Source organism: Mustela erminea, chromosome 5 (genome assembly GCF_009829155.1).
Source record: "Mustela erminea isolate mMusErm1 chromosome 5, mMusErm1.Pri, whole genome shotgun sequence".
Taxonomy (NCBI): domain Eukaryota; kingdom Metazoa; phylum Chordata; class Mammalia; order Carnivora; family Mustelidae; genus Mustela; species Mustela erminea.
The window spans coordinates 109,003,693-109,030,817 of NC_045618.1; the positions used below are offsets into that span (position 1 = coordinate 109,003,693).

At 41.8% G+C, this 27,125-nt stretch overlaps 1 long non-coding RNA gene across 1 annotated transcript; it reads right to left on the minus strand.

Annotated features, from left to right (window-relative positions):
* Positions 1-2,475: 2,475 nt before the first annotated feature.
* Positions 2,476-26,179, minus strand: LOC116591483. Its single transcript, XR_004286018.1, has 3 exons — positions 25,920-26,179; positions 10,758-11,014; positions 2,476-2,658 (listed from the first exon to the last, which is right to left on the minus strand). It is a non-coding gene; the product is annotated as an uncharacterized LOC116591483 (long non-coding RNA).
* Between the last annotated feature and the right edge of the window lie 946 nt (positions 26,180-27,125).

Sequence of the window (27,125 nt, forward strand, 5' to 3'; positions counted from 1 at the left end):
CTTTACAAGGAAATGTGAACCTTTTCCAGCAATAGACATGAGCTCTAGCCCCTAAGTATGAGTCAGAAGAGGCTTCACCAGGCCGGGTTTTTCCTGAAATGTAAACTTGCAGCTGGCTCCAGTTTCCTCTAGAACGCCAATCACAAAAATTATCCAATGTTTAGTTGCCTCATTATTTTTCGGCTGAGGCTGGTGGTGTTTGAGTAGCTTCTAGCTCTGGCAACCCATAATTTCTGTTTCATATTCAAGTAGGGTTTAAACCTTCTGAAAATGTAATGGAAACATACACTTCATTTCTCTCTCCAAGGTTTTATGGATTCTCATCCCCAGTCCTCTTCCTAGTCTCCACTGCTTTCTGCCCTTTCTGGCCAAAATCTCACTCTCCATGACAGGCAGTCTGGTCAGAAAGACACACTGGAGGCAGCGAGTGGCACAGCATGCCCAGGAACCAAGGCCAGCTTCAGGAGGCCAGCTCCTGGAACCATCTCTTCCTTCGCTAGCCTCCAAGTTCCGTGATGTCACGAGCGATCTGCCCCCACCCTTCTGCTACTGGCTGGGGGCCAGATCCTTTAGGTTGATTCCCAAAAGGCTCTGGCAAGTTTTAAAACAGTAGGGAAAGAAACTTTGTAATTTTCCAGTGCTGAAAAAGGATAGTAGTGGATGAGGGGAGCTCCCTGCACAGCCAAAAGTAACTTCTCTCCACTGTGATAATTGAAAGATTTTCAGTGATGTTCTTCTTATAATTGAGTTCAAAAGTACCTGCTCAGAGGAAAATTTGGAAGAGAAGAATACAAGGGAAAGGGTAACATAGGGCAGTGTTTGCAGCAATTTCCTGGCATTATCAAGATTACAGAATTATATGGGTGTATCTCACTCGGCTTAATAGCTGTGTCCTTGTGAACTTTCCCATAAATGGAATTTTTTTTTAAAAAATGAAATCACTATAAGTACACAGGGAAAGATTGCCAAATAAAGGAAGGCTTAGGTGCCATACTTTATAAAGTAAATTATCCTTAGATAATGTACATCATCCCTCCCACGCACACACATTGATCTTTTTTTATAAGTCTGAATTTTTCACAGGCTGGATTTTCATGAGGTAGGGGTGACTCTTACAATGACAACAGCTCTGAGGTCACAGCTGTTCTCAGTCTCTTAAACTGAACTTTTCATGATGTTCTCTGAGGAGTAGGAAGAGCTGCTGGGTTCTGAGGGGACTTCTAAGCTGAGAAAATCATCCCTGGGAGGAAACTGACCCAGGATCTTTCTTGTCTACCCCCAGAGTGGTGTGGGCTCTGGAGCACCCAGAGAAATGGTCAATGGCTAGATCCTGGACAAGTTGTTGGGGATAAGCTACTGCTAAATGTTGCCAAATCTACCACAAAAGGCAGTGGGGTGCTGTGCAGAGAAGCATGAGTGCTGGGGCCAGACTGCTCCAACTCCCTGAACCTCAGTATCCCTATCTGTAGAATGGGGTGATACGATAGTGCCTACCTCAAGGTAACACCTGGCATACAGTAAACACTCAAAAAGTGTTGGCTATTTTTAACTTGCCTGGGCTAGCTCTATTTGAACACAGGGGAAAATAACAAAAGAAGACCAAAGATCCTTGTGTCTACTGATGAGTGCTGGTCCATGCCAGATCCATGCTGAACCCCATCATTTAATCTATGTACGCCATACAATGCATCATCAATATTACCCCACTTTCCAGTGAAAACTAGAGCTCAGAGAGGTCAAGCAATTTTCCTGAAGTCACACAGCAGATAAGGGACAAAGCAGCTATTAGAGGCCAGTGGCATTGTTCTTCCCACTCTGTCTCAGGCCTAAGATCAAAACCTTAAAGTGACTTTTCAAAGATGATGGTTTAGGGCCCAGAGGGTATTTGGGTTTAGAAATAAACTTGGTTCCAGAAGTTCCATCAAAATGAAATAGAGGGTAATTCTTTGATTTAGTCCATAAAGATTGAGAATCTACAGTGTTCTGGCAGTTTAGGTACAAAGGTGAATAAGGAAGGCCTCACCCTTGGCCTCAAAGTCCAGCATGTGAAATTATAATAGACCCCAGCCAGTGTTAGGATTTGGGTGTGAAGAATGTGCTTTTGGATCCACAAGTAAATAAGTGACCAACTTTACTGAGGAAAACTTCAAAGGAGAAGTGACATTTGAAGGCTTCGTAAGTATCATCTTACCAAATCCTCTAGTATTGGGGAAATAGGCGATGATAGGACCCTGGGGCAGAGACAGCTAGGTACCCAGGTAGGATGTGAAGTCCCTTTCTTACTTGTGAAGAGAAGCCGGAGTCCACTTAAGCAGGCAATGGGGACAGCTCAAAAATCGACATTTTTCTACGTTTTCCAGACTCCCTTGTAGGCAGCTATCCCTGCAATACACAAGTAGTGGTCACTGGGTTACATTTCCAAAAAAGCATCTTAAAAACGGTGTGGGCTTACATGGGCTTTTTTTCTTACCCTCTTCCCCTGCTTTCGGCTGCCTGCCTGGAGGACGGATTTGATGGCCAAGGCTCCAACACCAACCTGTGACCTTGAGAAAGGAGGCCACAAGCTGAAGATGGCAGGGCAGAAGGACAGAAGGAGCCTGAGTCCTTGGTGATGGTGACTTGCTGTCCCAGCCTCACACTGCCTCCCTCCAGACATATCTGTTTAAATGAAAGAAAAATAAACTTCTATCTTGTTTAAGCCTGTGTTATTTCTGGTGGTTGTTATTAGCATCTGACCCAGACCCTAACTGGCAAATGCCCCTGAGGATATTAGATGGTAGAGTTGGGGTGGAAATTCAGACAGCCTGACTCTCCACCCCTCATGCTTGCCCATAGTACTGTGCTGTTGGGGATGAGCCTGCCGTCTGAGCAGAATCCAAGAGTCTAGAGTGTCTCCTTGAAAGTCTAATCTCTTTTTGTCAACTGTTTGGCCCTGGCAGCAAGCACACAGCCTGACACTCAGCAGGATTCCTTAAGGTCTGTTGAGTAAATAAATGAATAACTGCCCCTAATCCACTTCCCCAAGAAATGATTTTTCTGAGGGGCTCTGGAATGACCTCTGCTTCTTGCATTTCCCTAGGCTGGTATCAGTGTGAAGCTTGTGAGAATATTGTGCTTTGAGATTTTTTTTCTTGAAGGAAAGAATAAATTAAAAATCACATAATAAAAATTTAAACAAAGATATACAGAAAAATTCCTCGAATTAAGTAAAATTCTTTTAATGATAAAGCGAAAAAAATGGCTGAGAGGAAGAGTTGCTATCTCAAGTCTCCTTTTCAAAAACCTAGTTACGGATTACAAAAATAATGGACATGACTTTATAAAAAATGGAAGGTTCTCTCATAATTCTCCTTCTATAACAGATTGTTAAATATCCTTTCAACTCTTTTTCTACACATAAAAGCATTAAAAGTATAGGGTTGTAAAAATGAGCTCATGGTATATATACTATTTTGCAACCTTTGCTTTTTTCCAGGTAGCATCGTATTTTGGACATTTCTCCCTTTCTTGTATTTGCATTAATCCAGTTCTATTTAAGGCAGGAAAGTATCCTTTATCTTAATGCTCCCCTTTAAAAAAAAAAAAAGTGTCTGGATATATCTTTGACCTTGCTGTGTAAAGTGTCATCAGGTGTTTACAAGAGATGGTTGATGAGAAGGACATCAGAGATTAACTCTTACCCATAACAGAAGTAAGCTGGTCCCTGGGGTTGTTGGGCTGGCAAATGTCCAGTTTTAGAAAAACAATACTCTAGGGTCAATGTTTTGTGACCAGAAGGCCATGAAGCTCAGAGCTAGGAACAAACAACCAGGCCAGGTCAGGAGAGCCTAGAAGCTTCCCGGATCCCTGAGACCAGGTCCCTCTGCCCCCTTCCTATCAGCACAGATGCTGGCCTAGGGGTGGGATGGAGGATCTCCTGAGAAATTGGAATCATTCCTCAGCTTCACAGGAAATCAGTCCTTGCCTGACCTTCTGCTAGAGCCCTGAAAGCTTGCCGGGTGCCGGCAGTCACCATTCTGGACTCAGGCAGTGGGGAGAGAGTGGCCAAAAAAGGAAGGTCACAGGTGTGGCTTCGGCGCTGGGGCCTTGGGATCTCCAGGGGGCAATGATCAACCAGAAACTCACTCCCACTGCCCCATCAAAATCAAACAAACATACTGTCCACAAGATTATCCCAAGCCCATAAGTCAATCTGTCATCAAGCTGATGACAGCTACTGTAACGTGAGCTTGCTCGGTAGCCGTGGAGAGCAGGTGCGTATCAGCGTGAGTAGCTCGAAGGGCTCAAGCCGCAAGACTGTGGGGAGGATGGGAGAGAATCATCCAGCAGGGCTTTCAAAGAGGGAAGGAGGCCCAGAGGTTAGAGCCCAGCGGCACAGACGCACATACCTGTGGCAAAGGCTGTGTTGGTGGCCACCATGGTGGCTCCGACTCAGCTGTGGTGGGGACGGGGGATGGATAATATATTAAGAAGATCCACAAGGGAATTGGTTCGGGAAGGAGAATGGGGCAGAGGAAAGAGTGGAGGTGTGACTGGCTTTTGAGCCTGTGTTGGGGAGACTGACTTGACAAGATGGGCAATAGGGAGCATGGGGCAGATCCCACCCACCCACAACGCCGGCCCCCCCGTGCCTGCAGAAAGCCAGGCAGGCCGCAGCTGCACCTACTGGGCCCCCACGTGCCATGTGTGGGTTAGGAAGCTGCCGTGCCTGGAACCTCACCTCCCCGCTCTTGAGCAAGCCAGGCGATACACACCCAATGGGCAGCCAGTCTTACTGATTCACTGTCGAAGTAGTTCAGGCTTTTCTAGCTGACTAGCTGGCCCAACTAGCATTTCTTCCTCCAAGATGGCAAGGCAGCTGGGCCTGACTTCCAGTCCAGAGTGTCCATGCCCTCCCGCCAGAGATCACCAGGTTCACCTGAAGTTGAACAGTGCTGGGGTCCTGGAGTGGTTGCAGTGAAGGCTCACACAACACCGTGGGGAAGCCGGGGAACATCTCAGTCCCAGAACTTACAGGAGTTGAGGCTTGACTCAGGAGCTTCTCAAGGGCTCAACGAGGTGGGACTTTGCTCTGGATTAGATATTATCAGAAGCAGGGGTGATTCTATGCTTGGATATCTTATTTTCATTGAAAAGGCTAAGAGGAGTGAGACAAGGCTAAAGCTGTACTTAGTAAAGAAGTATCAGTCCCTCATATAAGCCAGGAAAAGGGCATCTTTGGTCATTTCTGTGGTTTGGACAGTGTTCTTATTTTTGTCTGTGTCCAGGCATGATTATGGAGTAATCTTGTTTTTGCTTTGTTCCATCAAGGTCACAGAACAACCTTGTCTGATGTTGGTGTTCTATGGAAATATTTCTGTTAAACAGGAGAATGCCGAGGGCCAGCTATGAGTGCCAGGCGAGGTCCTAGATCTCAGGGGCTGCTTTTCTCTTTCTCTATTAGAACTGAGGTGTGTGACTCAAAGCAGCCAGGAACCCTGGAGAGAATAGAACTTGAGGGTTTGTAATGTTCATGTTCTAAGCAGAAACTCCTCGAGGGCTGGAAGAGAAGCTGAGGGAAGCCTGGTGCTCCTGATCTAAGGCTGCCTCTGGTCTCTTCATTCAGGCAACAGACATTTATTGAGCAGCTAATATATCGAGGCACTTGGGATAGAGCTGTGAGCCAGATAGTTTTCATGGAGTGGACATTTCAGTGAGGGACCCCAGAAAATAGGAGGGGACAATGAAGAAGATAGTCTTAGGTAGTGATAAAGAAAGTTATAGACAAAATTAATTGAGGGAGTTGAGAATGATTTGGGGTACAATTTGGAGAGATGGTCAAGTATACCCTGTCTAAAGAAGAGATGAGAAGGTGCAATGTGGAGCTTTGCCATGAAAGTATTTCAGGCAGAAGAGATAGGATCTGCCGAGGCTTCTAGGAACAGGAAGAGTATCTCCGGAGCACAGTGAGTGAGGGAGAGATAGGCTAAGACAGGTCAGAAATGTGGGCTGGGTCAGGCAGTGGGAGGCCAATGGAAGACTTTTGAGACAAGAACTGCAGGACTTCACATCCTCTCCTGAGACAGCAGCAGTTTGTGACATACTGACTTTCCTCTGCATCCTAAGGCCTATTTCTCCCCTCTGAGCCTGGGGTCTGGAATATACCAGAAATCGTCTGAAATTCTCCTTAACCTACTAAAGTCAGTCATTGTTTACAGCAGTGCATTCATTTTCTATTGCTACTGTAACAAGCTGCCACAACTTAGTTGCTTAAAATGACACGCATTTATTACAGTTCTTGAGGTCAGATATCCCCAAATCAAGGTATTGGCAAGGCCGTGTTCCTTCTGACGGCAGTATCTGTTTCTTCTGGAATTATCTTTCTTCTAGAGACCTGCATTTCTTGATTTCTTGCTTGTGGCTCCTCTACCTTCACAGATTATGATGGTGTATCTTCAAATCTCTCTCTCTCTCACCCCTGCTTCCATCATCACATCTCCTTCTCTTACACTCCAGCCGCTCTTTTATAAGGACCCTTGTGTTTACATTGGGCCCACCCAGATAATTCAAGATAATCTCCCGTTCTCAAGATTCTTGACTTAATCACATCTGCAAAGTCCCTTTTGGCATCTGAGATAACATACTGATAGGATTTGAAGATTAAGACGGGGTGGGTGGGGAGGGTGGGGGGTGGGGGGGTCCGTCTTTGGGGAGCCGCTCTGTCTATAACAGGGAGTCCTGTGGAGAGCAGGGAAGTGAAATCTGCCCCAAGCCATTCTACTAATGGGATGAATCCTTGCCCCACCTACCTCAGGAAGTTATTGTAAGTATCATATTAATTAATGTGGCATAATTGGGAAAATAAGAAGTGCCATAAAATCTAAGGAACAATTATGAAGTATTATGAATCCTATGAAACATGAATGTAAAAGGGGTATTACAGATTAACAGAGAGCCAAGTTTGAGTCCTGCTCCCCAGAATACTTGCTACATTCATTTGGGCAGGGAACTTAATGTCTCTGAGTTTCATTGGGTATAAAATTTGGAAAATGCTTTCAGCTCATTACAGCATGTGGAGTTTAAATCCGGTAATATAGGCAGTGGTGCTTTGTGAAATGCTACACAAATATGCTTTGTCAAATATTTCATAGGCAGGCACCCAAATGCTTTTTCCTAGATGCACAATGGAACCAGACCATAGGATAGTACCTATCAGACCAATACCAACAGATTTTAAATCTCCACTGTACCAAGTGAATGGGAAATAAAGAGGAGACAATAAACAAAGGGCCTCTCTTCTTGCCTCCCTCCTCAGCTACTTAGGGGTCAAAAAGCAGCCGGAGGAAAACTGTAGCATCTAATTGATTACTCAGGAAAAAACACAAGATAGGCCTATTGAGAATACAGACTCTTCTGGAAATGAAGAGGTTTGGGGTTTAGGCTGACTTTCTCTGGAAGAATCCTATTTGGTCACATTTAAAACATTAAGTTGCCCAAGAGCTGCCTTATTCCTTTGGCACGTATTATGTAATCATGTGCATGGGCCTGAAACACATGCTTTCAGAGTGTGGTCTACAGACCCACAAAGACATTCACTTAGCATGCCATTTTAAGCATGGACCCCTGCACTAGACACTGTCCTTGGTTAAACACAGAAAATCCCCCTTCCCTCATGGAACTTCTAGGTTAAGAAGATAAATAGTCCTCAAACTATTCCATAACTGAATGTAAAATTCCAACCCAAATCCTTCCAAGGCAAGGTTCAAGGTGCTATCAGGGCTCACCCAAGGAGTCCGAACTTGATTTCTGAAAACCAACCATGGAGCTGAGGTCCGAAGTCTGAGCAATTGTAGACAGAGGGAAACTGAGGAGGGAAGAGTTATCCAGGTTGAGGGAGCAGCACACTTGGAGGTGAGGATGAAGCATGGAATGTTTGAAGGCCTAAGAGAAAGCCAGGACATCCAGACTGTGCAGGTGAGAGGGACAACGGTCAAGATGCAGACTACAGAGGTGGGCAGGCTCCAAGGGGCACTGAGTGGGCAGGCACAGTGACAAAGTCAGGACATAGTATTTTATCCAGTCCAGACTCCATTTTGATTTTAATATTTCTAATGAGACCCCTATCATTATATGTTCCTAAACTAAAAAAAAAAAAAAAAATCCTTTAAGTACGTGATGAATTCTTACTAGGATAAGAGGTATGTTGTGTTCCCTTGCATAGGTGTGGGAAGGGTGCCCAGGTTGGCCTTCAGTGTGTGTACCTGGCCCCTCAGACTGGCTCCAAGACAGGATGCCAAGACCAGAGCAGATATTAGATTACTAACAGCAACTCTTGCCTCACTATTGTGCTTTCCCAAGCATCTCACACAAAGGTCACTTTGGACTCCTACCATCATGATGAGACGGACCGTTTTAATAGTGGGGAGGATGTCCAATGACTTACCACAGGTCCCATAGGCACAGAGGTGATACTTGAACCCACATTCACTGTTTCTAGATAAAATGTTTTCCCATAGGCCACCACTGAGTCACTTACATACTCTCTCTCTGACCTCCTTAAAATCCTAGAACTCTAGAATTTTCAGAGTTGAAGAGAACTTCGAGCATCAGCCAACTTGTTCAATTCTCTCATTTGGAAATTCCAGGAAGTTTGAAAATTTTGAGAAACAATCATATTTCGAAAAAGACGAAAAGGGCTGTTTTCCACCCAAGGAAGAGAGGAGTCATTATTCTGGTCATTTCTAGTGACTCACTATTGGCTCCCAGGAAAACTCCCATCACTAGGGAGCTGTGATCTTAGCAAATCTCTTTCCCTGTAGTGTCTCCATTTTCTTGCTCTAAAATAAAAAACATAAAGTGACCACGACTAAACATATCAAATTCATCTTGCATCATAACCCAGCACACACATGTACACACATACACATACAGAATTGAAACACAAGTTCCAAGAATCTGTACTAACCCTCACTAATGCAAGGCCCACTTTTCTCTTCTACCTTTCAAAAAAGAAGCTTTGCAATCTACTACACTGATTTTACTACCCACTAAAATGTGAAATCCTCAGGTTGGCAAACATGGGACAGGACCCTCTCTGAGGTGGCTTCCGGCCCTGGCTCCCTGACACGGCCCACCTTGGGGCTGCTTGGAGTCTCTTTGAGGTTTCTTCCTAGTAAGGCAAGTGTCTGGCCCTCCCCTGACCCGGGAGCTGCAGGGGTGACTTGGGGTTAACACTTCCTATCAGTCCTCCGGCCTCACAAACTACCTGTGGTTTTGTGGTAGTGTGTGCCTACGTGAATAAACAAGGCACCAAACATGACCTTCTGACCACAGTCCACCAAGATTAGGTAGAGAAAAATCCAGACTCCAAGTCAAATTGCAGAGTGAGGGAATTTTGCTCGTTTCTGCCAGCTCCCAAGCCCAGCTGCCCACACACCGCATACACACACACACCATATACCTCACCTGGATGCAAGTACCACACACACCACATGCATGGACACAGAACCCACACACAATTTGCACACACACATACACTCACCCACATATGTCCCAAACAGCACACATATTCACACAAAGAGCCACACACACCCTATACACACATACTAAAAACTTGTATACACACACACACACACACACACACGCACACAACTCTTAAGAGGTCCCAGAAATCCTCAGTTATAAAGCAGGAAAACCTATAATTTGAGTCAAAGGAAAATAATTGAAAGGTAATCTATAATCAGTCCTTAGAATCACAGAGTTATTTCCAACACTTGGGAAATCTGGCCTAAAAGTACACTGGCTATTCAACAATGACACCACTGAAGCATTTTGTTTTTAAAACTGTACTCTCTTTTAAAATCAAATTAGAGGAGTAGGATATTTCAAATATAATTTTCTCAGGTTTAAATTGTTCATTTTATGACTGCTTGTTTTTAATGTTATAATGTTTATTGGTTCACTTGTGATAACTTAATACTGGATATTTAATCTCACCTCTTTAATGACTTACGTATTTACTTAATGTTTTGAAACAGGCTTGTAAAGATGTCGTTTCGAAATGTCTTGCACACCCTGTTCACTGTTTTTTAAATTTAAAAACTGAATCACAGTGGGACGCCTGGGAGGCTCAGTCAGTTAAGCAATTGCCTTCAGCTCAGGTCACGATCCCAGGGTCCTGGGATCGAGTCCCACATTGGGGGGAAGCAAGGGGTTCCCTTGTTCAGCGGGGAGCCTGCTTCTCCCTCTGCCTTCTGTTCCCTCTGCTTATGCTCTCTCTCTCTGACAAATAAATAAATAAAATCTTAAAAAAAAAAATAGAACCACGATATGCATCCCAGTTTTTCATCAGTAAGTAAAGTAAATCACAAAATCCTGCGATTGCCATTTATCTTTGGTATTGCCAACCACTGCAGGAACCTGGAGCACAGGCTCCCTTGCCACCATGAGGCTTCCAAAGTTGAGTTCAGCATCTAGCCCAGGGTGTGGTGTCTGGGAAGCTCTCTGCTAATGTCTGGGGAGGCAACGGCTGGAAAAGAACAAGGCAGGGAGGCCAGGAGAGGAAGAAAAGAGAAAAGGAAGGAAGAAGAGAGAAAGAAAGGTCGAGGAAGAAGTGGAGGGAATGAGAATGGGTGTGGGGCAGAGAGAGAGAGGGTGGGACAGACAGACAGAAGGAACTATATGCTGCTGTGCCTTAGACGTCTGTTCTGTCTGGAAAATGGAAACCAAAGACCATTTCCATGACAAATCTTGTTCAAAATATTATTGCTGGAGCCCACCTGGTGAAGTGACAACTTTGTGGGAAGTGCACTGGAAAATTCAGCTTTCCGTCTGCAATAGAGGAAGCAAATCTTGCTGAGACAGTTGACAGACACCCAGTTGTTTAGTCTTGGACATCGCAGCTCTGTGCCCTTTGCTATGGTAACAAAAGCCATGTCATGGAAATACAGGCATCACTCATCTCTGATGGTTTTCTTTTCATCTCTAAGGAGCATACTTGAGTTTTGGAAAGAGTGTCACAACTTTATTGCTTCTCCTTAGGATAAGAATAAATAAATAGACTTGTTATTTCTGAAGAATCAGAATACAGAGGTAAGCATACATAAGACAGTAAAGATGACCTATTATCCAAAACATTCAGAGATAGTCATTAACATTTCGTGTTCTGGATTTTAATTTTAGTACAAACATGCAAAAAATATATGTATATATGATCATACTATATATTTCATTATATAATCTTCAGCTTAACTTAATATGTTGAGGACATTTCTGTCTATATTTTTAAAATATTGCACAGCTTTCTCTTCTATTGACAAATAGTTCCATCCACCAATTTTTCGTTATTGTAAATGACACACTAAAGAATGTTCTTGTAAGGACACATGGGTGGCTCAGTCGGTTGAGCGCCCTACTCTTGGTTTCAACTCAGGTCCTAATCTCCTGGTGGGGTTCCCGGCTCAGCGGGGAGCCCGATTTCCCTCTCCCTCTGCCCCGTTCCCTGCTCACAGACACTCTCTCTCTCTAAAATAAACAAACAAATCTTAAAAAAAAAAAAAAAAGGATGTTCTTGTACAGGCATTTTTGTGAATTTATCCTGTTATTTCCTTAGGATAAGTTCTTAAATGTGAACATTTAAATGTCAGTATGCACATTTTAAAATGCTACATCAATTTGCCAAATTGCCCTCCAGAAAGTTTGAACCAATTTACATTCCCTTTAAAGTGTGTAAATGTACCTACTCTCTCAAGCCTTCATCAACACTAGTTATTACACTCCTTTTAAAATGCTCCAGTTTTATAGGGTAAAAGGCATTTTCATTTTTATTTTAATTGGCATTTCATTTATTATGAGTAAGGTAAAATATTTTTCATGTTTATTGGTATTTGCACTTCTCCTCTTTGTATAACTTGCCTGGCCATGTTTCAACTGTATTTTTTCTAATGGGTTTCTGTTTTTTTTCCATTGGTTTCTAAGAGTTTGTCATAATTCAAAAATATCAACCCTGTGTTGACATATAGGTTGTGAATTCTTTTCTTAGTTTTTCATAACTTTGACTGTGCAATTTAGACATATAGAAGTTTTGTTTTGCATTAAGTGATCAATGTGTCAATAATTTCCTTTGGTTTTTTACCTTTGAATCATGTTTAGAATGGTATTTCTCATCCGAGAATACTATCATTTTTATCGGTGTTTTTTCTATCTTCCCTTGTTTTTACATTTATATTTTTAAGCCATCTGGAATTTACTTGATGCATTCTTTGAGGTAGGGACCCAAATTATTTTTCTAACTTGTTAGTGAGTTGTCGGTAACATTTGGATGGAATAATTCATATTCTTCTTACTGATTTGAAATACTTTCTTTATCATATCCTAAATTCTTAGATACTTGAGCTCTTCTGTTACTTGCCTAAGTCTATTTACTTCCTTTGGAAGTGGGGTAAAGGAGAGAATTCCCCCCTAGGTCATAGAGTTTCAGATGTGGAAAGACCTGAAGACCTTCTACTCAAAGCCCCTAAAGGTGAATGCTGGAAATATTAGCTGACTTATTTATGGTTAACACAGCTAGCAGGGCAGAGCTGAGATTAGAACCAAGATATGAACTGAATCTAGTTCATGGAGAGCTGAGACTAGAGCCCAGGCATATTCCCCTAAAACCACGCTGGTTGAAGATGGTTACAGTGAGGGTCTATCAAGAACAGCAAAAAACACCTACTAATAAAAGGTTCATCTTATCCTAGATCTTCAGAATTTAACAACTTGGAAGAAAATAAGAAGTTTTCAGAGCACTTGTTAAATGTGGATTGGCCCTTGATGTTAACTGACCCGGTCTTTAGAAAATCCCCCATGTGGGGTGCCTGGGTGGCTCAGTGGGTTAAGCCTCTGCCTTCGGCTCAGGTCATGATCTCAGGGTCCTGAAATCCAGCCCCGCATCGGGCTCTTTGCTCAGCGGGGAACCTGCTTCCTCCTCTCTCTGCCTGCCTCTCTGTCTACTTGTGATCTCGCTCTCTGTCAAATAAATACATAAAATCTTTAAAAAGAAAAGAAAAGAAAACTTCCCATAGCAAGAAAACATCTCTTGATGTTAAGACGTGCTAAGTAGTGAGCACGTGAGTACACACGCACGTTCCATAGAAGCAGCATAGCAAGTACTGGCCTTTCGAAGAGAAATTTCAGACATGTCTCTGAAGAGACACTCTTGCCCTGGTTGGCTCTGTACAGGTCATTCAGGTCAGGTGCCAGCAAGAGCAGGCTGCTAAGAGGCTGGCCAAAGTGTGGCTCTGAGAACCTGGCCAAGGAGAAGAGCTTTTTATAGCCAAGGCAGGGGAGGAAACTGATCGTCTGAGGAGAGCTACTCTAAGTTTGTGTTTTCTTTTCTCTATTGAGAAGATTTTTCAAACTACAGTCTGCAAAAGCTGTGCAGGCTCTCTCTCACCCCTCCCACCTTGTGGAAATCCATTCTCTAGCAAACAACCTTCTATCTAAGGTCACTGAAGTTTTAAACATACGTGTAGTTTCCTAAAGATATTTTTTAGTTCACTTTATTTTTCAATAGGAATATAGTCATATGGTCTAACATTCAAAAGAAACCAAGGAATAGACAGGGAGATTTCTACTTCCTTCCACCCATGGCTAACCATTTCCTGTCCTGGGGAAAAACAAGTTCTAGTTTCTTATGGACCATTCCAGGGTTGTTTTACATAGTCAAACATACAAGTACACACATATATTCTTTGGTAGAAATTGTTGCATGAAGGGTAGCATAGGACACACATATTCTGCACCTTGTCATTTTTACTTCGTATCTTGAGGATATTCTGTATTCGTACATAAAGAGCTACTTCATTCTTTGTCACAGCGGCATTTCATATACTCTATTGTATGAACAAATAATTTTTATTTAACCAGCTTACCATTGGCATTTATTGTCTGAATTTTGCCATTACACACAATGCTGCAACCAATATATTATTTGACACGTCCACAAATTTATACCAGGAATAATGTCCCAGAAAGGGAAATGTGGGATATAAGGAGATGAGCATTTTAATTTTGACAGAAATTGTTAAATTTCCCCTCATAGAGATTGTACCAACTTAAAGTCTTCCTGGTAGTGTAGAAAGTGCACATTTCTTCATACCTTTGCTAATGTAGTATGGTACCAATCTTTAACATCTGTTCATGCGATAGGTAAATAATGATATCTCACCATAGATTTAATTTGTGTTTTTCTTATTATGAGTGAGATTGAGAATATTTTCATATATTTAAAGGCAGTTTTTAGGGGTGCCTGGGTGGCTCAACTGGTTAAACGCATGCCTTCAGCTCAGGTAGTGATCCCAGAGTCCTTGGATTGAGCCCCACATCAGGCTCCCTGCTCAGGTTGCCCTGCTCAGTGGGGAGCCTGCTTCTTCCTCTCCCTCTGCCTATCACTTCCCCTGTTTGTGCTCTTTCTATCAAATAAACAAATAAAATCTTTTTTTTTTTTAACAAAAGGCAATTTGTATTTCTGTCCTAGAAACTATTAACAGCCTTAGGGTTTTTTCTAATATGTTATTGATCTTTATTTATTGATTTGTAAGAGATTTTTATACAGTAGAACAATAGTCTATCTGTGGTTTTAGTTGCACATATTTCCCCAGTTGTTGTTTGTCTTTTAACTTTATTGTTGACATTTTAATAGTCCTTTTATTTTATGGCTTCTGTTTTCTGTCATACTTTCCCAGTCTAAGATTTAAAAAAAAAAAAAAATCCTGTGGCTTATTTTTACATGTTTATGGTTTATTTTAGTTTTAAATGTTCACTCTATCTGAAATTTATCCTAGTCTGAAGTTTTAGGTTTCTATACATTTTATTTTTTTACAGATGGTTGACTAGTTATTTGAAACTACATATTAAATAATCTTTCTTTTCTCAATGGCTAAAATTAACAAGGCAGGAAATGACAGAAGTTGGCGAGGATGTGGAGAAAGGGGAACCCTCCTACACTGTTGGTGGGAATGCAAACTGGTGTAGACACTCTGAAGAAGTATTGAGTTTCCTCAAAAAGTTGAAAATAAAGCTACACTACGATCCAACAATCACACTACTGGGTATTTACCTGAAAGATACAGATGTAGTGATCTGAAGGGCCACGTGTACCTGAAGGTTTGTAGCAGCAATGTCTACAATAGTCAAACTATGGAAAGAACCTAGATGTCCATCAACAGATGAATGGATAAAGATGTGGTATATACATACAATGGAATTCTAGGCAGCCATCAAAAAACTGAAATCTTGCCATTTGCAACGGTATAGATGGAATAGAGGGTATTATGCTAAGTAAAATAAGTCAGTCAGAGAAAGACAATTATCATATGATCTCTCTGATATGAGGAATTTGAGAGGCAGGGTGGCACATTCATGGAGGGTAGGGAGGAAAAAAATGAAACAAGATGGGACCAGGGAGGGAGACAAATCATAAGAGACTCTTAATCTCAGGAAACAAGTTGAAGGTTGGTGGTGGGAAGGGATAGGGTGGCTGTGTGATGGACATTGGAGGGTATGTTCTATGGTGAGTGCTGTGAATTGTGTAAGACTGATGATTCAAAGACCTGTACCCCTGGGGCAAATAATATATTATATGGTAAATAAATAAATAAATAAATAATCTTTCTTTTCTCCATTGCTTTGAAGTACTATATTTTAATATTTATGTTTTCAATATATTCGTATAATTTATAATAGAAACTTCCCCCTTGTAACAATGCCTTCAAAATTTTTATGATTTCATACCAGTCTCTTACAACCCCTGAAAAAACATATTTTCATCATTTTTTCCCTTTACTTCTCTCTTTTAAAATGTTATGTTCTGTCATAATTAAAAGAAACCCTAGGAATATAGAGAAACTTCTTTTTGTTTTTAAGATTTTATTTATTTATTTGAGAAAGAGACAATGAGAGAGAGCATGAGTGAGGAGAAGGTCAGAGGGAGAAGCAGACTCCCCGTGGAGCTGGGAGCCTGATGCGGGACTCAATCTGGGGATCTCCGGGATCATGACCTGAGCTGAAGGCAGTCGTCCAACGAACTGAGCCACCCCGGCGTCCCTAGAGAGAAACTTCTTAACTTGATCAAAAATATCTATGAAAGTCCTACAACTAACACCATACTTAATGATTAGAGACTAAAAATTTTCCAACTATAGATCAAGAAAAAGGCAAGAATGTATTCTCTCATTACTCCTTTTCAACACCATACCAGTGTTGTCCTATCTAATGCATAAGACAAGAAAAGGAAAGTGGGTTAAGCCTCTGTCTTCGGCTCGGGTCATGATCTCAGGGTCCTGGGATCGAGCCCCGCATCGGGCTCTCTGCTCAGCAGGGAGCCTGCTTCCTCCCTCTCTCTCTGCCTGCTTCTGATCTGTCTGTCAAAATAATAAATAAAATCTTTAAAAAAAAAAGTATATAGATTGGGAAGGAAGAAATTAAACTGTCTTTGTTCACAGATGACATTATCATCTATGTAGAAAATCTGAAAAAACTGACAAGAAAATTTCTGAAACTCATGATTATAACAAGCTTGCAGGACAAAAGGTTAATGTGCAAAAGTCAATTTCCTATTTACCAGTAAAAAAAAAAAGTGGATTTAAAATTTTAAAAAAATGATGATGTTTCTTTCCATTGACAACCCCCCTAATTAAATTCTTAATATAAATCTAACAAAATATGTACAAGACTTACATGAAGAAAACTATAAAACTCTAATTTACAAAATCACAGAACTAATTAAATGGAGAACTATACCCCATTCTTGGATAGGAAGCCTCAATATCATCAAGGTGTTAGGTCTTCCCAATTGATTTAGATTTAATACAATGCGAATCAAAATCCCAGAAAGTTATTTTGTGGATATTGGCAAACTGATTCTTAAGTTTATGTGGAAAGAAAAAAGACCCAGAATATCCAGCACAATACTGAGGGGAAAAAAAAACAAAATTGAAAGACTGACACTATCCAACTTCAAGAATTACTATAATGCTACAGTGGTTAAAACTGTGTGGCATTGGTGAAAGAATACACAAATAAGTCACTGAAACAGAACAGAGAGCCCAGAAATAGACCTACATAAATCTGACCAATCATCCTTGTCAAAGGAGCAAAGTGTCAAAATAATAGATCAAAAATAGTCCTTTCAATAGCTGGTGCTGGGACAACTGGACATTCATATGCAAAAATGAATCCAGACACAGAGCTTAACACTCCTCACAAAAATGAACTCAAAGACATTATAGACCTAACTGTACAAACTAAATGATCTTGAATATAACAGTGACTGTTTAGATACAACACCAAAGGCACAATCCACGAAAGAAATAATCGATAAACTGTAGTTCACTAAAATGAAAAACTTCTGTTTTATGAAAGATAATACCAAGAGAATGAAAGATAGACCACAGACAGGAGAAACTATTTGCAAAAGACATATCTGATAAATGTTATCCAAAATATACAAAGAACTTTTTAAAAGTGGAAGTTTTAGGGACACCTGGATGGCTCAGTCAGTTAAGCGTCTGACCTGGGCTCAGGTCATGATCTCAGGGTCCTTGCATGGAGCCCTGCATCAGGCTCTGTGCTTAGCAGGGAATCTGCCTAATTCTCTCTCTCCCTCTGCTCCTCACCCGACTTGTGCTCTCTCTCAAATAAATAAATAAAATCTTTTTTTTTTTTTTTTAATCTGTGGATTCTGAGAAACAAACTGAGGGTTTTGGAGGGGAATGGGGTAGGAGGTTGAGTGAGCCTGGTGGTGGGTATTGTGGAGGGCATGTATTGCATGGTGCACTGGGTGTGGTTCATAAACAATGAATTCTGGAACACTGAAAATAAATTAAAAAATAAATAAATTTTTTAAAAATTAAGTTTTAAACTCAATACTAAGAAAACAATCTACTTTTCAAATGGGCCAAGTACTTTAATAGATACTTCATCAAAGAAGATATTCAGAGAGCAAATAAGTACATGAAAAGATGCTCCTCATCATATTTTATCAGGGAAATGCAAGTTAAACAAACAAACCAAAAAACCCCAAACAACAATAGGTGTGTAAAGATACCATGACACACCTATTAAAATGGCTAAAATCCGGAACACTGATAGCACCAAATGCTGACAAGGGTGTGGAGCAGTAGGAAGTCTCAGACATTGCTGGTGGAATGCAAAATTGTACAGCCACTTTGGAAGTCAGTTTGGTGATTTCTTACAAAACTAAAAATACTCTTGTCATATCATCCAGCGATTGTTCTCATTGATATTTTCCCAAAGCAGCTGAAAACTTACGTCCACATAAAAGTCTGTACAACAGATATTTCCAGCAGCTTTACTCGTAATTGCCAAAGCCTAGAAGCCACCAAGATGTCTTTCAGTAGATAAATGTATAAACTCTGGTATATCCAGACAGTGGAATGTTATTATTCAGCCCTAAAAAGAAATGAGCTATCAAGCCATGAAAAGATGAGGAGGAATCTTAAATGCATCTTACAGAGGGAAATAAGCCAATCTGAAAAGGCAGCATATTAAAGGAGTCTAACCGTGTGACATTCTGGAAAGGCAAAACCATGAAGACAGTGGCTGCCAAGGAATAGTGGTGGGGAAGGATACACAGGAAAAGGAAAAGGAAAAGGACAGAGGATTTGGGAGGTAGTGAAAATACTCTGTATAATATAATAATGATGGATATGTGCCATTTACATGTTTGTCCAAACCCACAGAATGTGTGCCAAGAATGAGTTCCAATGTAAAACCATGGACTTTGGGTGTTTCTGATGTGTCAGTGTAGGTTCATCAATTACCAGAAATGTAGCATTCTGGCAGGGCAATATTTTGATAATAACTATGCATGAGTGGGAGCAGAAGGTATTTGGGAAATCTCTGTACCTTCTCCTCAATTTTGCTATGAATCTGAAACTGCTCTAAAAAAAAATTAGGTATTTTTTTAACGTTATTTTGTACAAGCCAGCTCCTCCTCTAAACCTCTCTCACATTCCTGCCACCAGCATTTCTGCTTTCCCGGATAGATATTAGCCCTAATTTTAAGAGTATTCGTACCTCTTCCTCGCCTTTAAGAAGAAACTCCAAATTTCCTCTCTTCCACCTTACACTAGGTGGGCATGGGTGAGTTATGAAGGTAAGACTGGCGTTTCAGAGACGGCAGGGCTCTTAGCAGAGAAGCAGGGGTTGTCCGCACCGAGGTGGCAGCTGAAGCCCAGAGATTGTTGATTTACAAAGAAAAATGTGTAGAGAAAGAAGAGCGATGGATGCTGAGAAAAGAAATTGTGAAGGAGGACCTAGAGGAGAAGCTGGGAGAAGGAAGGAAGGATTGACAATGGAGAATGGACGATATCCGAGGAGGAGCCAAAGAAAGATTGATGAGGTTGAGATGACGGGAAAAAAAATCAATAGATTTTGCGACAGGGAGATCATAGCTGCTTTTTAGAGCAGATAACTTCTCATACTCAAATCCACCCACCCCTTCCACCTCAACGGCTTCCTCTTTCTGGTTGGAGGGAATTGCTGTCAGCAGACCAGGCTTCCCAACAGAATAATTAGAAAAGCCAAATAAAACACAGAAATTATCCTTTGAAGGGAGCTGAGAGCTGCTGAGGCAAGGAAAACTGCAGGAGTGAAGGCATTGGAAGGGGAAGGACTTCCAAGTTCTCAGAGCATTTGCAGTAGGCTGGGAATCCTGGGGCGAGAGGCAGTGCAAAACCCGGCAGAGGGCTGCTAAGGAGGGAGAGAAACTGGTCGAGTTTCGGCAAAGGGCTTGGGAGCGGCTCAAGCACACAGCCTATTTTCCTCTTGAGAACTTTTGCCAAATACTGGGGCTGTTCAGAGCAGGGGTTTTAAAATGCAAGTGGAAACGCTGCCTCTGAAAAGCAGAGCGGAAGTTTTTCGGCAGTCTGGAAGACTAAGATTAGAGTTTAGTAGCCTATGGGAGGGGCCTTGTAGAATACAATAGGTTTTTTGTTGAAGGCCCAGGTCAGAGATGAACCAGTAGAAGACTGAGATTTACCAGAGCTATAACTCAACCGTGACTCAGCAAATCACCAGAACCTGATCAGACACTATTCTGTCAGTTACAGCAGGGGGGGGATGGTAAACCCTCTCTAGAAGAACGTGTCATCTGACATCTCTTAGTGTACATAATGTCCAGCATTGAACTAAAAATCACTAGGTACACCAAAGGACAGGATCACATGACTGAAACACCAAGGGGAAAAAGACAGTAGAAACAGACAGGGGATCCAGGCTTTGAAGTCGGCTGACAAGGACTGACAATTTCCCACCATTGTTTGTTAACAAGAACAACGGACAACATGGATGAAAAGATGCAATCAGTTGCTACCTCTTCCACGAAACTTTCTTCAGTCCTCCACTTTTAGAAGCCATTGTTTCCTCCCCAACATGATCCTAAAAGTTTATCTATACCTCTTATTGTACCGACCATCTTATTAAGTAGTATCTTGTAAGTGGTTAAAAGCATAGAGTTTTTGAAGTCACATCGAGCTCAAGTTCAAAAGTCATTTGTTAACTACATGACCTTGGATCATTTAGTTACCTTATTTGCGTCTCAATTTCCTTGTCTCTGGAAAGGAGTCAATGATAGCACTTTCCCCATAAGGTTGTTTTGATATACTCATACTAACTCGGTTGCAATGAAATACCCTAAGATTGAAGAATATAGATGATCTTGTCTCAAAGCTTTTCCCATTCACACAAGGAATGTTTGTTAGTTTTCTACCCAATAGCTATTCTCCACATGTTCTTTGCTATCAGAATTTGGATTCTGGGGACACCTGGGTGGCTCAGTCGGTTAAGCACCTGCCTTCAGCTCAGGTCATGATCCCAAGGTCCTGGGATTAAGTCCTGCATCAGGCTCCTTGTTTAGCAGGCAGCCTGCTTTTCCCCCTGCCTGCTGCTCCCCCTGCTTGTTTTCTCTCTTTCTGTCTGATAAATAAAATCTTTAAAAAAAAAATAGAATGTGAATTTTGTTTAGTTGGCAAAATGACCAGTCCAAGGACTAAATCATGAATTGGTCTAAAGCAATCATACAATTCCATTCCCTTGTTCCATCAATGGATAGAAATAGGTATGTTATGTTGTTCTGGCTAATGAGCTGGTAAGAGATATCCAGAAAGCTTCTTGGAAAGATGTTTGTCCTTGATGGAAAGAAAGAAAAATACGAAGAGAGCTCTCTTTAGCCACCTCTGCCCCCAATCCCTCACTCCTTAAATGTGATACAGTGCATATGTCCTGTTTACAACAACAGCAGCTATCTTGCAACTATGGGTGAAAGGCCTGAAGAAATGCCGAAAGGACCTCACTGAACTTCAGTACCAACCTTGGAACTACCTCCAAACTTCTTTTTTTTTTTTTAATTTATTTGACAGAAAAAGACAGAACATGGTAGGCAAATGAGTATTTCTGTTTCTGCCCCCATACAAGTTATAGTCAACTCTCAGACATAATTGTCATTAACATCCCAGGCTACAAGTCAGATATGGCTTTAAGTAACACCTCTAAAGCCACCTGATCAAAGAATATCTAAATGGTCACACCTGATGACCAGGTAGGTAGAGGTCAAGGGAAAGGGAAGAGGAGGCAGAATTAAAGAGGCAGAGGAATGAAGCCAGGAAAGCAAAGAGAAACCAAGAGGTTATAAAAACCAATGGGGAAGACAAGACCAGGGTGGAGGAAAAGTCCAAGCAGATAGTCAGCAACAGGAAAATCCAGAGGAATTGGGAATGGAAAATTTAAGTGTCTTAATTATCTAGAAAATAATCTAACAAAAAATGTCCCAGACTCTTTTTTTCTTTTTGGAGAAAGTTTGAATTCCAGTAATAGACATAAACAAAGACCTGAACAAATGGAGTGATACATCAATTATATAAGACAATGTTTTAAGAATATCACTTTGCAAATTAAACTACAGATCCAATGTAATTGCAGTTAAATGTCCCACTGTCCAACTTTCAAAATTCTGAGAAACCGAGTTTTAAATGTATACGGAAGAAAAAACATCATGCACACATAGCTAATTTTTTTTAAATAAGCAAAAAAAGGAATTTGCCTTACTAGATATTAAGGCATATCACAATGCCACAATAAAAAAAAAGGAGGGGGGAAGGCAAGGTGACCAAAGCACCAGAACAGAGAATTCAGAAATAGACATAGCTGTAGTTGGGAACTTGGTATATAGTAAGAGGAAGCATTGTACAGTTCACCAAGCGACCAATAGATCAATTAGTAGAGAATGTTGGGAAAATTAACTACCTTCAGTCCCACCTCAGATGATCTAAAAAGAAACCCCAAATGTATTAAAAGCCCAAATGTTAAGTGTAAAATTGTATATTAATAGGAGAGAATTTGGGTTACTATCTCTGTAACTTTCAACAGAGACCCACAACTTCAAGAAAGCCCCAAACATACAAACCATAAGTGGAAGAAAAATTGATAGATTTGTCTATACAGCAAAATTAAGGATTTATTCCAACAAAAATACCACAAAATCAACAGGTAGACAGTAGGGTGGAAGAAGATGTCATTAACATCCCAAACCAAAAAGAAAAAAATATATATATATATGTAGGAAATTCTGCAAAACACTAAGAAATGGATGGGGAAAAAAACAGAAAAAAATGGAAATGGCAAAATATATGAATAAACAGTTCCTGGGAGGGGAAACTTCTGGATGGCCAGCAAGTATATGAAGAGTTACTCAACATCAGTAGCAATCAGAAATGCAAACTAAAACATCAGTGAAAGTTCACATCATGGGAGGTTAGATAAGATCAAAGATAGCAAAGATGAACAGCTAATGAGCTAATGAGTTGGTCAGAGCACCCAGTCCTGAGAGAAGTGAAGGACATCGTCTCAGCCCTGAGTACATGCCCAGTGCAACTCTCATATGCAGATCATAAGGAAACATAAATGGCGTGAGGGGGTGTGTGTGAACAAGAACCTGGAGGAAACCTGATGTTTATTGATAAAGTCATAGTTTAGTTAAGCAAAAATAGAAACAATATGGCCCACTAGGCTAGCCAGAAGTAGTAAAAGAGATTTCTGTAGAGCCACTTGGTTGGGTAACCAAAGCTTGATGACAAATCAAATAGGTTATCAGCAGAATGAATTCCCCAGTACAGAACCATATTTGTGACATGAGAACACTCATACAAAATGGTGCCATAAATGTATTTTTAAGAATATATGGAACAGTGGAGATAGATTGGAAGGAACCACAGAAGTTCAAGTTAGTCCCTATGGTGGAGAAAGAAATGGGGATATGACACAATTATCTTGATTGTGGAGATAGTTTCACAGGTGTGTAGATATGTCAAAGGTGGTCAAATTGTAAACTTTAAACAGGGGCAGGTTTTCATATATCACCTGTACCTCAGTTAAAGAGGGCAGATGGATGAGGACTGTGGTACATGAACAGATGACTGATTGACTCTAGTCCATTCTCCTGAGGATCAAATAAAATAAAATAGAAAGACAGAGAGCCAGTGGCCAAAGAACTCCAGGGACCCTCAGATTTTAATGTGTGTGAGAATCCTTGAAGTACCTGCTGAGAAACACATCTGGGGTCTCACATCCAGAGCTTCTGGACTTGCATTTTACATATACACCTCAGATGATTCTCCCATAAGCAGACCCTGGGCCGTGCTAGAGGCGCCATGAAGTAGGTCACACCAAGCTACCATGAGAGTGCTAGGAAATGAGCCAGGAGGGGCAATGGCCCTGGAAAATCTGCCTAGCACCAACAGCAAAGAAACGACACTCAGGCAGCTGGTCCTTTCCTGGGCAGCCTTGTTTCCTGTGTCTTTCATGAGACCCAATCCTGGTGGGCTGGGCTCAGAGCAGTTTGGGTGATGGAAATCGACAATAGCCAAGGGCATCCGTGGACAGGAAGGCCCGGAGCATTTCCTTCACAAGGCTGCTGTGGGCATAGGGCCTCCAGACATCTGAGCTTGCCCTGATCACCCTCACTCACAGTTGGCTTCCTGAGGTTGGGCTGGGGGCTGGGGTAAGCGGGCTATGAAAGGAGTGAGAATGATACACATTGTCCGAGGCAAATGCCTGAGTCTAACCTGATGCGAGGAGAACAGGTTGACCCATCTCTCAGCAAATTTCCTGGTGGGCTCTTGCCACGTGTATATGGTCTGGGATTTTAGCCACAGAACTCTGTCATCCCTCCAGTGCCTGCTTTGCCCTGGCCTCCATTGATCCCTGTTTCTGGTTAATGCTTCAGCTGGACTGTCTGGTGACGGTGTGCACACCGTGTGAAGAAGCTCTCTACTAGTTTCTGCTCTGGGTCTAGACAGACATGACTTGGTCTTGAGCTCGCCTTTAGGATGTCTAACTGCATGCTCCACCCTGCCTCTCCAGCTACCGGGAAGTCTACCTCCTTGTGAATGGAATACAACCACCCCAGTCAAGAATGGATTCTGAGCTCCCTTCTACAGCTGTTTATCCAGGCACTGGTCCCCTAACGTCCTGGGAGCACCAACGGGAGCTGGGATTCACTGTCCCCTTCCTAATATGCAGAGTGGCCTGGTTTCCTAAGGACAAGGAAGGTTTTTTAGATTTATACAAACAGACCAAGCATATTTGTGGGTATCCAGGTAACAAACCCAGTCTGAAACTCCTTTGACAGCATAATTCATAGCCCCAGACAGAAATGCTAATGTGAACACAGACACTCCAACGAAATAGCTCCAGTGGAAAAGATTAATAAATGGTCCCAGATATAGCTCTCTTTACAAATCATTTGCTTCTCCAACAGGACTCTTTTCACAAATGGGAATATTTTCACGTAAGGAAAAAAAAGAACCAAGGAGAAGAGAAAAGCATGGCAGAGAAGCCAGAGATAATATTGCAAGTATTTCAGGCTTGTGAATATGAGCAAACATGTCGGGCTTGTTAATAACCAGTGAAGCTTTCTTTTGCTCCTTAGGAACTGTTTGAAGCCTGCTGTTTCATGCTGATTGTATGTGGTGTGTAAGCAAGAGGGTGCAAATCCGAGGCTCCCCGTGTGTGTCTGCGGGACCATCTCCATGTGCCCATCTGAATGAGACCTAGTGCAGCTGCAGCTCCCATGGTGCTGAACAGCCTGGGCAGGCTGACAGAGCCATTCTTCTCTCTAAGTAATGTGTTTGCTTAAGCATGAACATTAGTGTCAGAAACGCTTAGTGCAAAGCAACCTTTCAGGGATGAAGCAGTTATTGCCAAGTCTGGAAATTCATTTTGTCTGTTTGTCCAGGGGTTAAGGGTAGAGTTAGGCATTTCTTATATTTTCTAATTAATAATTTCTTGTATTTTCTAACACACAAGAACACTATAAGAATGATCTCTTGGAGGTGAGTCTGGCTGTGAAAATCCCACCATCTTGCCCTGGGAATACCTTCCTCAGGAACTGAACAATAGGGCTGGTTGTGTGGGGCATATCCTCGTGCTCTCATCAGCCTTGTCTTCCGAAATGAGTGAAATGGAAGTTATTTTACACCCAGCCTGGCACAAAGCTAATGTGCCTAATTAGCGGAAGATTTGCTTTTAGGAAAGGAATCTGATGTTAATCAGTAGCGTCCCATCTTTCAAAGATGAGGACACATCCTGGACAGACTGTGTATTTTTTTTCTTGTCTTTCTCACAGTAGCGATGGATGTGAACCAAACAGACGATTCGCCTACCCCTGTGGCTGGCATGGCCGGAGGCACTTCTGAGGCAGCTGGCCAGTCCTGAGCTGGGGGCCGCTAACTGGGCCACACAGCCCAGGGCTCACAATCTGCCAGCTGGTTCATGAACGGCTGGGCTTTGGCGCAAGAAAGGGCCAGAACTAAGACAATCCTCAGAAGCCATCTTGTTTTAGCTCTGTCTTTGGAAAGGTAAGAGAGGAAGCTGCTACAAACCAGGTCTCCTTCCTGCTGCTGGACCCATGTTCCTCCTGGGAGTCAATGTTTATCACCAGCATCCTGTGCATGCCCCGCTCAGAGGTGGATGATGCTGGGGTGGTGGGAGGGGCGTCCAGGCAGTAAGAGGATACACCGCTGTAGAGAATTTAAAAACAATAATAAAACTGCTGCTTCTTATCACCCATGCTGACCACTTAAGCAGTATCATAACATACTTTTGCCGACACGTTCTAAACATTTGCTTATTTGTTGTTGCCCTGGACGCAGGTGGATTCTACCACAGGTGTTCCTTTGGAATGTAAGTTTGTGACAGCTTGCAATTATCCAAGCTCCCTTCGGTGCATTTCATGTCTCTCCAACCCCTGGGATACTACACATTCCTGCATTTAAGCAGCTTCAGAATGAGCAATGATAACACAGCCATTGTCTAGATGAAGAAATAGCACATGCTTTATTTCAAGCCTCTTTAACCACAGGGAGTTTTCATCTATGCTTAACCAAGACAATGGAACAAAAATATAAAATAAAATAAAATAAAACTCAAGACAGTGAAATGGAATGTAAACTGCATGGTGTAATAGTTTTGTTTTATGTGCAAATTTCAGTTCATGCATGAAATATTTTACTGAATTTGAAGTACTTCAAAATTAAAAGTTACTCTTTATAAAAATTGTCAATCATCTGAAAATGAGACAGGCCGAAAATGAATGCCTCCTTTAGTTTTGTGCCTTCCGTTATTCCTAGCCATGCCCCCTACTATGGAAATCCAGAAAGTACATCTGTTTACTCTCTGAGCAACTGCAGCAAGAGCTTGGACACCTGACCTAAGCTTGGCCCTCCCAAGATAGCAGAATTCCACCCGGATTTTGAATCTTAATCAAGTGACTCAAAGCCGAGGGATAGTTTGGAATCCCTTCTTGTGGGAGTGGTGATGGGGCCAGGAGTGGGGCAGCAGTGTTGTTTCACAAGACCCTTTCCATCCTGTGGATTTGGCTCTAGTCGGCCTTCTTATGTACATTGGTTTCTACATGTTTGTTAAGCCTGATTCGATGGGTATGCAGTTGGCTCTCTGAGCTCCCTGCTATCTTTCTGCTGAATTCTTTCTCTGCATAAGTTAACCAGAGCCAGTGTATTATTCGTCATCAAAAACACTTACTGGTATTCCTAATTCAAAGGAAAACTTTGAGGGTGATTCTCAAGTCC